General features: G+C 43.1%; 1 long non-coding RNA gene across 1 annotated transcript in view; it reads left to right on the forward strand.

Moving 5' to 3' along the window:
• Nucleotides 1-1,469: 1,469 nt before the first annotated feature.
• LOC308070990 overlaps nt 1,470-12,627 on the forward strand; it is a 172,034-nt gene continuing 160,876 nt past the window's right edge. The window contains exon 1 of the long non-coding RNA XR_013930955.1: nt 1,470-1,586. This is a non-coding gene — a long non-coding RNA (uncharacterized lncRNA). The remainder of the gene's footprint in view (nt 1,587-12,627) is intronic.

Genomic DNA, 12,627 nt, shown 5'->3' on the forward strand with positions numbered 1-12,627 from the left:
GGCACCTTCCCCGGTGCAGTTGTGCATGGGGTGTGTTTGCAACATTTTGGCACCAGCCGACTCCAAAAGTCAGCGATTCCCCATCTCAGCCCAGATAGCAGGGAGAACCACTTTTGTGGTGTCTTTCAGCTGGCTACCGGGGCAGTGTCAGAACTGCCAACAGAACTCCTTTCTGGCACCTTCCCCAGGGGAGTTGTGCATGGGGTGTGTTTGCAACATTTTGTCACCAGTCGACTCCAAAAGTCAGCGATTCCCCATCTCAGCCCAGAAAGCAGGTAGAACCACTTTTGTGGTGTCTTTCATCTGGCTACCGGGGCAGTGTAAGAACTACCAACAGAACTCCTTTCTGGCACCTTCACCGGTAGAGTTCTGCATGGGGTGTGTTTGGAACACTTTCTCACCAGCCGACTCCAAAAGTCAGCGATTCCCCATCTCAGCCCAGAAAGCAGGCAGAACCACTTTTGTGGTGTCTTTCATCTGGCTACCGGGGCAGTGTAAGAACTACGAATAGAACTCCTTTCTGGCACCTTCCCCGGTGGAGTTGTGCATGGGGTGTGTTTGGAACATTTTGTCACCAGCCGACTCCAAAAGTCAGCGATTCCCCATCTCAGCCCAGAAAGCAGGTAGATGCGACGAGCGAGGGGAAGCAAGCGGCCGACTCAGAGTGAGTGATAAAGCAAGCTTCAATTTATTACGGCGCGATTATGTCTTATATACAGTTCCAATTAATTTTATGCCTACAAATCATCTGCTAATTGGCTAAGCTCTAAAGGATTACATTTTTATACGTCCTCCTATTTGCGGTTACAGCGGATAGCTACAGCGGGTTCGGGTTACACCTTGTTCTTCATGCTTACTCCCTTAAAGTTGTTTTTCTGTTTTTGTATAAGGTCAGCACAATCTTATCTCTCTTCTCTCTTTCACAAGCCTGGTAACTTTCCACTCCAGCTGGGCTTCTTAGTGTTTTTTTCTCTCTGCGGCCTAGTTTGGTTCACTCAGACCTTAGCCAGACTTATGTCAAAAAGTCGTATCACACAGTCCTTCCATAGTACCGTGGCCGTTCTCTTTCATCCATTCTGCAACAATTCCCCCTTTTTCTTTTTGGACAAGGAAAACTGGTCCAGTTACACGTTCAAACAATTTTCGAATACAGGAGAGAGCACAACTTAAACATATAAATCCGATGACAACAATTATCACTATAAGTAATACACTTTGTAAAAGTCCCTTTAACCAGCCTCCTATTCCAAACCAATTTGCTAAACTTTCTAGGCCAACATCTTGTTGAATCTTTTGAGAATGTTCCATCAACTGTTTGTTCGCAGTGCTGAGAATGAAATCAGTGTATAATAAACAATAATAGGATAAAAAGAAAAAGGGGGGATTGTGAGAAACTATGGACTAGGTTATTGTTTATTTATATTTATGTTAAGCCCATATGTAAATGTAAAGATTAGACAACAAAAGATAAGATAACCGCCAGGTGTCCAGGATGCCGCTTGTGAAAAGATACGATCACCGCCAGGTGTGCAGGATGCCACTTGTGAAAAGATAAGATCACCGCCAGGTGTCCAGGATGCCACCAGGTGTCCAGGAACCGACAGAAACAGGGCAATGAGACAAAGGAGGAAGACCAGCAGGAGGCAGAAAACGACCCCCCTAACAACAAAAGCATGACTCCACTACCTCATGAACATGGAAGTAAAGATGTATAAAAAGGGACTGTTTGAACTGCTCAGTACGGCAGTTGGTGAAACGCAGACTCCCCTGTCGTCCAGCGCTGTTTTGCTCATATTCTACTTGCTATAATTAATAAAATTTTAATTGGATTATGATCCGTTGTGGTCTCAATTTATAACAAGTATAAACTAAGAAAACAAATAAGAATGCCAAATTCACCGAAATCTTCGTTGGGATGAGATTTATTAGAATATCTAGACATTTAAAAAAGGAGAAATGAAGCCAAAAGTTTAAAATGATCAAGTAATTGAAATACTAAGCTTATCTCTAATTCAACAGAAAAGAGGAAAAGAGGACCTCCCTGAAGTAAAATAAATTTTTAACCAGGTGTATCTGAAAATAAAAGGTGAAAAATGCTTTACCTGTTACAGTAAAAATGGTAAGGGGGAGGCTTGCCCAGTTCAGATAAAAACAATATCCCTTGGTCAGCAAGGCTGTGATATGGAGAAATAGTGTGAAATGGGGACAATGGACACCGACTGTGATTGTATATGTCTGCTCAAGGAATGTGGGTATGATGACTGGTCATGGGTGCGGTGTCTGGTCACATAGACACACAGCTTTGAGGAGACAACTACAGTTTTGAGGAGACGCCTGCCCTTCTTCCTCTAACAAAGGGGAGACGGGGAGACGCCTGCCCTTCTTTCTCTAACAAAGGGGCTATTAAAAAAAGAATGAGAAAAGGATGAGAGATATTCCAATGCTATCTAGAGGGAGGGAGTGCTAAGTCTCCTTGCTGAAGAAGATTGGATGGTCACAAGGACATGAATCACCTTTCCTTGCTGAAGAAGATCGGATGGTCACAAGAACATGAATCACCTACAAACCTGCAAGACCACCACATTCCAAGAGACGGACTGATAAGCTAATTAACATACGAAGCGGGGTTTAGGTAACGAATATGTATAGGCGTTAATTGAATATTCATTTGTTTCATTGTATAAATGTGGGATGGTTCGTCACTTTGGGTATGCACGCTTGTGGAGGAGCGATCCCCCATGCATCTTATACCCATCCTGAATTTGATTCAAAACATATGTTTTCAAAACATAACCTCGGCGTTCATTCAACATTTTATGCTACAACATATTTATTTCAGTAGCAATTCAGACATAAAATCAAGCAAGCATAGCACTGGGCATCCACACAAATACACCACCCACTGGCTCATATGCATTCGTTTCGGTTTGCCGAACTTCATAAAGCAGTCTCCCTGATAAGAATAATGTTCATGCCCTAACAATTTTATTTTTTTTTTTTGCAGTATCTAAATGTAAAGTAGTGGTATTTCACACCAAAATTAAACACTGCATTTTTTTACTCACAACTCTGAAAACAAGACTCAAAGCCAGGCAAGGAAGTACTTTTAAGAAAGGTTTTGGAAGGTTACATGCTTCTCAACTATGAAAAAAAGGTAAACCATTATTTTGTTATGAGAAGCACATGTGAGTCAAGCTTTCACTGGAACTAGACACTTTACAAAATTATTAATAATTACAACTTTTCACTAACATAAAAAGAAAACCTGAGGGGGCAGTTGAGAATGGACCTTGGATTTTGGTTTGTTCTTTTCTTTGCCCTGGGCTCTATGTCTGAAATGCTGGTCTCCTCCATTCCAGAGAAAATCTGAATAATTAGAAAAGTGACACAAACACAAATACTATTGATATGGAGAAATAGTGTGAAATGGGGACGCTTAACACCGACTGTGATTGTATATGTCTACTCAGAAATGTGGGTATGGTGACTAGTCATGGGTGCGGTGTCTGGTCACATAGGCACACAGCTCTGAGGAGACAACTACAATTTTTGAGGAGACGCCTGCCCCTCTTCCTCTAACAAAGGGGAGACGGGGAGACGCCTGCCCTTCTTTCTCTAACAAAAGGGGCTATTTAAAAGAGAATGAGAGAAGATGAGAGACATTCCAATGCTATCTAGAGGGAGGGAGTGCTAAGAAGATTGGATGGTCACAAGGACATGAATCACCTTTCCTTGCTGAAGAAGATCAGATGGTCACAAGAACATGAATCACCTACAAACCTGCAGGACCACCACATTCCAGGAAACGGACTGATAAGCTAATTAACATACAAAGCGGGGTTTAGGTAACGAATATGTATAGGCGCTAATTGAATATTCATTTGTTTCATTGTATAAATGTGGGATGGTTCGTCACTTCGGGCATGCACGCTTGTGGAGGAGCGATCCCCCGTGCATCTGCGCGCAATAAACATACCTACTTTATAACTTTCGAGTTATAGAGTCTAATTCCGCACGTCAGTTTTGGCGAGCCAGCCAGGAGGATTTCTGCTCGGCTGAGGGACCAGCTGCGGAGCGGACGCTCCTAGGCGCGCCCCGGGAGATTTCCTTGGAGGAGCCTCCTCTTCTCAGCTGTTCACCCGGGAGCAGAAGAGAAACCCCTGGATCCGCAGATAAAACGGTATGTTTAGTAACGGGGCGGCTGGTGAGACGCACGGAGACGTCCGGCGCGCAGCGTAGTCCCCAGGAGGAAAGGTACCTTGGGAGGGGGTTTGCTGACCAAGGGGTGGCCGCTAGCAATCTTGAGGGCAGATCGAGCAAACCCGAGGTTACTGCCATTCCTAAAAGCCCGGAGGCCTCGTGACGGAAAGCGGGGGGCGGGACGGAATAAGGCGGAATCTCACAGGAACAAGAGGGACCTCTTAGCAAAAGTAAAAGGGAAACTTTTGCGTAGGAAAAAAGGGGGAAGCTAAAAACTTCCATTGGGTTGTCTTAAGAATTGGGGAACTCCTAGAATATAACAACTGAAATAGCGCTCTGTGTCTTGTTTGTTCTGTGTGTTGTCTTGTTACATGTTCAAAACTTGGAGTTATGAAATGTATGTTGAAAAATATTAATATTCTGGTAATTCGTGGCAAATAGCGGAAAACTTAACACTCTGCTTAAGATCAGGAAAAATGTGGTTTTTTGTTTGTTGTTTGTTTTTTTGGCAATTGTTCATTGAAATGCATACTTTGTGAACTGTCAGTGTTCCTAAAAGTTGTACATAAGTGCACGGTACCATATAACATATTGCTTGTGTGACTGAGGGCTGCCCGGAGAGTGTGAACGGTGTGATTGAGATGCGCATTTTGATTTTCCGTGTATAGCTTAATTATTTTGACTGAGTGTGAGTGCAAGAGTGCTTGAGACACGCGTTCGAGTGCAATACGAGTAAGGAGCTCTATCCGCGTTTCCAACCTTGGGTGGCTAAGACGGCCGGAGAAAAACAAAGTAATTAAAATTGCAAAATGGGAAATGGAAGGAGTAAGCCCTGTGAAAAATCGCCCTTGGGCTGTATATTAAAACATTGGAGTGATATCGTAGGACATGGTGGTACCGAAAATAGAAGGAAATTGATTAAATATTGTAATCAGTAGTGGCCTTTGTATAAATTGGAGTGATGTGAAATGGCCTCAGGAGGGAGGAACGTTAGTTTGTAACACTCTCCTGCGATTAATGTTGTTTCTGAGGAGAGAGGGAAAATCGGACAAAGTATCATATGCAGACATGTTCTTCGTCCTCCAGGACAAACCCGAGTGGCAAAAGGACTGTGGATCCTATGGTACTAACACTAGAAAGAGTGCGGGATTAACATCACCTGATCTTTGATTATGGCTCTAGAAAAGGATGGGAAAAAACCCTAAGACCTAAACTAGAAAGATGTTCTTGTTGAAATTTTTGTGTTAAAAGCTCAGGTTGCGGTTCCTTCTGTGGAGCAACCAGAATGAAACACGTTGTAAGATAAAAATTTGTACTAATGTATGTAAAACCTGAGGGGGGTGGGGGGTGATGGAGAATCAAAGACCTTGTGAAAGTGTTAAAGTATTGGGGTGAGTTTGTACAAACCCCCGTACCCCCTCGAAGGTGCAGCTGAGTCACGCTGGATGCATGGCAGGGTGTTTGCTATTTGCCTGCGAAGGCTGATATGTAATAACACAGACTTAAAGCAACAAGTAGCAGATTTGCATTCAGGGTAAGAAAGGGTTAAAACAGAAGTGCTGCTGCAGAGGCAGGCCTGTGTAACCTGCAGTGCAGGAACAGCATCTCCTGCCCCGAATCCTTCTGATGGTGGGGGGGAGGGGATTGCTGTTGCTGACAATTGAGCAGAAGGACCTGACAATGTCACCTCAATTGCTGCAGCATTTGCAGTACAACAGGACCCATAACTGCCCTTTAGGGCAGGGAATGGGTATGAGGTGGAATTTTAGTGAATACGAAACCAACTTATTTGTTGAACTTCAGTAAAAAAATAATAATTTGTTACAGTTGTGGGAGCTGCTGGCCACCAGGAAAACATCCTGAAACCTTTAAAGTACAAACTAAGAAAACAAACAAGAATGCCAAATTCCCCAAAGGCCCTTCTTGGTAGGGACTTATTAGAACAATTGGAGGCAACAATCAAATTTAAAAAAGGGGAAGTTACTCTGGAAGTAAATGATCACCAATACATACAGGTTATGAGCCTATCTTTGGCCAGTACTCCTATAAAAAGGGAAATTGATACCAGAATTATTGATCAGGTATATCCCGGAGTATGGGCAATTGACATGCCGGGACGTGCCAAGAATGCATCACCTGTTATAGTAAAATTAAAGGAAGGACAGAGTGCGATAAGAATTAAACAATACCCACTGAAAAGGGAAGATAGGGAAGGAATTCGTCCAAACATAGAGCGATTCATAGAATTAAAACTCCTAAAAGAATGTGAGTCAGAATTTCACACCTATCCTCCCAGTTAAAAAACCTGATGGGTCTTATAGGATAGTTCAAGATTTAAGGGCCATTAACAAAATAACAGAGGATCTGTATCCTGTAGTAGCTAACCCCTATACCTTACTAACCACCTTGACACCTGACCTAGCTTGGTTCACAGTTTTAGACTTAAAAGATGCCTTCTTTTGCCTCCCTCTCCATGAAGCCAGCCAAAGAATTTTTGCTTTTGAATGGGAAAATCCCAGAAGCGGTCGAAAGACCCAGCTCACATGGACGGTGTTGCCACAGGGGTTTAAAATAGCCCCACAATTTTTGGAAACCAATTAGCAAAGGATTTGGAGTTATGGGAACCACCGTCAGGAGAAGGGAAAGTGTTACAATATGTAGACGATCTTCTTATTGCAACCAGAACCGAAGAATCTTGTATTATTTGGACTGTGAGCCTGCTGAACTTTCTGGGACTACAAGGATATCGGGTTTCTAAGAAGAAGGCACAGGTGGTGTTACAACAAGTCACATACCTAGGGTACGAGATCAGTGCCAGACAACGGGTCCTAGGGAAGGCCCGAAAAGAAGCCATATGCCAAGCCCCCCGACCACGAACTGTAAAGGAACTGCAGACATTTCTGGGAATGACAGGATGGTGCAGGCTTTGGATATGTAATTATGGCTTGCTTGTTAAACCATTATATTCCCTGATAGCAGCTAATCAGAAGGATCTTCAGTGGGATGCTGAATCAGACAGAGCTTTCCATGAACTGAAGAAAGCCTTAATGTCGGCACCAGCACTAGGACTTCCTGATGTGAGTAAGCCATTTTTCCTATTTTCCCATGAGAAACAGGGAATGGCATTAGGAATACTGGCACAAGATTTGGGACCATACAGACGGGCAGTGGCATACTTCTCTAAACAGCTGGATGCCACTGCAAAAGGGTGGCCTGGTTGCCTGAGAGCAGTAGCAGCTGTCATCCTAAACATCCAGGAGGCCCGGAAGTTTACCTTGGGCCAGAAAATGACTGTCTTAGTATCCCACACAGGGTCTGCAGTCCTTGAAACAAAAGGGGGGCATTGGCTCTCCCCACAGAGATTCCTAAAATACCAGGCCATAATGATGTTGAGATCGTGACTACAAACATCGTCAATCTGGCCTCATTTCTTAATGGGAATGTTGGCAAATCAGTCGATCATGACTGTCTAGAAACAATCGAAGCCACTTATTCTAGTAGGACAGATCTCAAGGATGTTCCTATTAATGGAGCTGAACATTGGTTCACGGATGGGAGCAGCTATATGCTGAATGGAAAGCGACATTCCGGATATGCTGTTACAACCTCTGAAGAAGCGATAGAATCGGGACCGCTACCAGCTGACACTTCGGCACAGAAGGCTGAAATCATAGCCCTTACTCGAGCTCTGGAAAGAGCTCAGGGAAAACCTATAAATATTTGGACTGATTCTAAATATGCCTTTGGAGTGGTACATGCTCATGGAGCAATATGGAAAGAAAGGGGACTATTAAACTCCCAAGGAAAAATCATCAAACATGCAGAAGAAATTTTGAAACTCCTAAATGCGGTCCAGCTTCCTGAAAGGGTAGCAATTATGCACACCAAGGCACACCAGATAGTGAGCACAGAATTGGAAAGAGGAAATGAACTGGCGGACAGGGAAGCAAAACAGGCAGCCAGAAAAGCAATCAAGGTAGAGGGTGCGCTAATACCCGATGGACAAATATCTCTAGAAGGTAAACCAGACTATACTAAAGAAGATCGCAAACTGATTTCTGACCTAGAGGGATCATATAATGAGGAAGGGTGGGCTGTAATCTCACATGGGAGAATAGTGATTCCTTCCTACATGGTATGGTCAGTAGTTCGGGAAGAACATAGAAAAAGGCACTGGGGGGCAGAAGCTCTATGTAAGGATCTCACTAAAAACATAATAGCACAAAATTTGTATACTCCTATTAGACAAGTAACCCAACAATGTGATCTTTGTCTCCAGACTAATCCTAAGATTACCAAGGGGCCAAAGTTGGGAAAATTGGGAAAGGAAATGTTCCAGGGCAACATTGGCAGATTGATTTCTCGGAACTTCCTAAAAAAGGGGGGTATCGATATTTATTGGTACTAACAGATACCTTTTCAGGTTGGCCAGAAGCCTTCCCGTGCAGAACTGCTAAAGCCCGGGAAGTGACCAAAATACTGCTCCAAGAGATAATACCTAGGTTTGGAGTCCCAGCAGTAATGTCCTCGGATAGAGGACCACATTTTGTGTCCAGAATAATGCAACAGATCAGCCACCATCTAGGAATAGATTGGCAATTACATACCCCATACCGACCACAATCGAGTGGCCAGGTGGAAAAGATGAATCATCTAATCAAACAACAGATTGTCAAGCTAGGTCAAGAAACAAATCTAACTTGGCCCCAATATTTGCCATTAGCTCTTACACGAATTCGAACTAGACCAAGAGCAAAAGAGGGGCTTAGCCCATTTGAAATTTTATATGGACGACCCTATGGGGTACAAAAGGGGACGTCTTCACAGATTGGTGAAGAAACAATGACTTCCTATATGGTGGCACTTAACAAACAATTAATAAGAATTGAGAAGCATGTGATGGGAACACGCAGTAGGGGTCTGGATGGACCTGTTCACGATATACGACCAGGGGACTATGTATACGTTAAGTGTTTTGCAGATAAAACCCTGGAACCACAGTGGACCGGACCTTTTCAAGTCCTACTCACCACCTACACTGCAATCAAGGTTGAGGGACAGAATTCTTGGATTCACCATACCCGGATCAAGAAAGCCCCTGCAACTTCGTGGAAAGTAACCCCAGATAAAAAAGAACTGAAACTTAAATTTACTCGGACAAATGGGAACAATGTGGGTGGCAAGTAAGTGAACCTGAGCGGTTGTGGATCCTCCATATGGGAAGGGCACCACAACAAACAATATAGAACAATAGAGTCTGGGACTGAGCCAGTGGCCAGTCTTGCCCAACTTGTTATCAGTAAGCCCCAACTCAAACAAAGATATTTTGATCAAAACAGATTTTATATGTATATATGAGGAACGTTTAGATTCTTAAAATGATCAATAGTGGGTTTAAACCATTTGTGTTTTTTTGTACCCTCTCTCTTGCCTACAACCAAGAGCCTGATAACTGGCCTTGGAATCATGCCCGGAAAAAACACACTGGAATAATGGGAAAGGTGGACTCAAAGACGAAACTAGCTATGGTGTTTTTTTCTGAAAATGAGGTGTACCAAAGGAATCAATGGGATCGGGAGGATGTACACAAAGTCGACCGATTATGGGGAAAATTAGGAGATAGGATAAAAGTAGGGTGTCAAACGTATAATGAAAAAGATAACACCAAGATTTCAGGAGACACCCTGATTAATGTCAGAAAGGTAGATAAGGAATTTACCCTTCTAAATACAACCATGTGCTTTAATTCACGGGAATGCTGGCACAATTTTACCTTAACCGAGCCCATCTTTATAATATGCCTAGGAAAATATCCTTTTGAACATAGAACATGGGCCAGAAAGATAGGCGAAAAGTGGCAAACCAGTAGATTTAGAATCTTGTATTATGCGAGAACAGCCGGGCTTCCTCTGTGAAAGCAATACTATAATGGCTCAGGATACTTGTTTAGATACAGATCAGAAAATATGCCATTTCGAGGCCCGACCAAATGCAAACTTGAAAACAGTAATTATATATGCAGGGAAGGGATGTGCGTGTTTGAGAACTTAAGTGTAACACAATAACTGTAGATGGGGAGGTAAAGGAGACTGCACAATATTCAAATTACTGTATCTATAATTTTACATCTAACTTTACCCTATCACAGATGATAATTCCTACCCCCATAGGACTAAATATAAGCAGTATAAAAGAACTATTAAAACATGTAGATTTTACAACGTATACTGGAAGAAACCAAAGAAAAGGGACACGAAACTATTCTTATGATCCATCATGATATAGAGGGGATCAAGAAAGTTTTTTAAAAAAAAAGGTAGAACAGGATGTAATTGGTGGAATACTCTCTTTGGCTGGTCACCTTCTGCAACAGGAATTCTTAACACTATGGCACACCCCATTGTGATCTTATTGATCAGTTTAGGAATTTCCTTAATACACTAACCATTATGTTCTAATTGTGGGTTTGGAGAATGTTTACAAGGGTAACACTTATGTATGATGCTTTATATCATTCGGGAAGACTGCTTAAGTAAAAGAATTTACTTAATTTAATAAAAAGGGGGGATTGATATGGAGAAATAGTGTGAAATGGGGACGCTTAACACCGACTGTGATTGTATATGTCTACTCAGAAATGTGGGTATGGTGACTAGTCATGGGTGCGGTGTCTGGTCACATAGGCACACAGCTCTGAGGAGACAACTACAGTTTTTGAGGAGACGCCTGCCCCTCTTCCTCTAACAAAGGGGAGACGGGGAGACGCCTGCCCTTCTTTCTCTAACAAAAGGGGCTATTTAAAAGAGAATGAGAGAAGATGAGAGACATTCCAATGCTATCTAGAGGGAGGGAGTGCTAAGAAGATTGGATGGTCACAAGGACATGAATCACCTTTCCTTGCTGAAGAAGATCAGATGGTCACAAGAACATGAATCACCTACAAACCTGCAGGACCACCACATTCCAGGAAACGGACTGATAAGCTAATTAACATACAAAGCGGGGTTTAGGTAACGAATATGTATAGGCGCTAATTGAATATTCATTTGTTTCATTGTATAAATGTGGGATGGTTCGTCACTTCGGGCATGCACGCTTGTGGAGGAGCGATCCCCCGTGCATCTGCGCGCAATAAACATACCTACTTTATAACTTTCGAGTTATAGAGTCTAATTCCGCACGTCAGTTTTGGCGAGCCAGCCAGGAGGATTTCTGCTCGGCTGAGGGACCAGCTGCGGAGCGGACGCTCCTAGGCGCGCCCCGGGAGATTTCCTTGGAGGAGCCTCCTCTTCTCAGCTGTTCACCCGGGAGCAGAAGAGAAACCCCTGGATCCGCAGATAAAACGGTATGTTTAGTAACGGGGCGGCTGGTGAGACGCACGGAGACGTCCGGCGCGCAGCGTAGTCCCCAGGAGGAAAGGTACCTTGGGAGGGGGTTTGCTGACCAAGGGGTGGCCGCTAGCAATCTTGAGGGCAGATCGAGCAAACCCGAGGTTACTGCCATTCCTAAAAGCCCGGAGGCCTCGTGACGGAAAGCGGGGGGCGGGACGGAATAAGGCGGAATCTCACAGGAACAAGAGGGACCTCTTAGCAAAAGTAAAAGGGAAACTTTTGCGTAGGAAAAAAGGGGGAAGCTAAAAACTTCCATTGGGTTGTCTTAAGAATTGGGGAACTCCTAGAATATAACAACTGAAATAGCGCTCTGTGTCTTGTTTGTTCTGTGTGTTGTCTTGTTACATGTTCAAAACTTGGAGTTATGAAATGTATGTTGAAAAATATTAATATTCTGGTAATTCGTGGCAAATAGCGGAAAACTTAACACTCTGCTTAAGATCAGGAAAAATGTGGTTTTTTGTTTGTTGTTTGTTTTTTTGGCAATTGTTCATTGAAATGCATACTTTGTGAACTGTCAGTGTTCCTAAAAGTTGTACATAAGTGCACGGTACCATATAACATATTGCTTGTGTGACTGAGGGCTGCCCGGAGAGTGTGAACGGTGTGATTGAGATGCGCATTTTGATTTTCCGTGTATAGCTTAATTATTTTGACTGAGTGTGAGTGCAAGAGTGCTTGAGACACGCGTTCGAGTGCAATACGAGTAAGGAGCTCTATCCGCGTTTCCAACCTTGGGTGGCTAAGACGGCCGGAGAAAAACAAAGTAATTAAAATTGCAAAATGGGAAATGGAAGGAGTAAGCCCTGTGAAAAATCGCCCTTGGGCTGTATATTAAAACATTGGAGTGATATCGTAGGACATGGTGGTACCGAAAATAGAAGGAAATTGATTAAATATTGTAATCAGTAGTGGCCTTTGTATAAATTGGAGTGATGTGAAATGGCCTCAGGAGGGAGGAACGTTAGTTTGTAACACTCTCCTGCGATTAATGTTGTTTCTGAGGAGAGAGGGAAAATCGGACAAAGTATCATAT

This window comes from Falco punctatus (genome assembly GCF_963210335.1).
Source record: "Falco punctatus genome assembly, chromosome: 10".
Lineage (NCBI taxonomy): Eukaryota > Metazoa > Chordata > Aves > Falconiformes > Falconidae > Falco > Falco punctatus.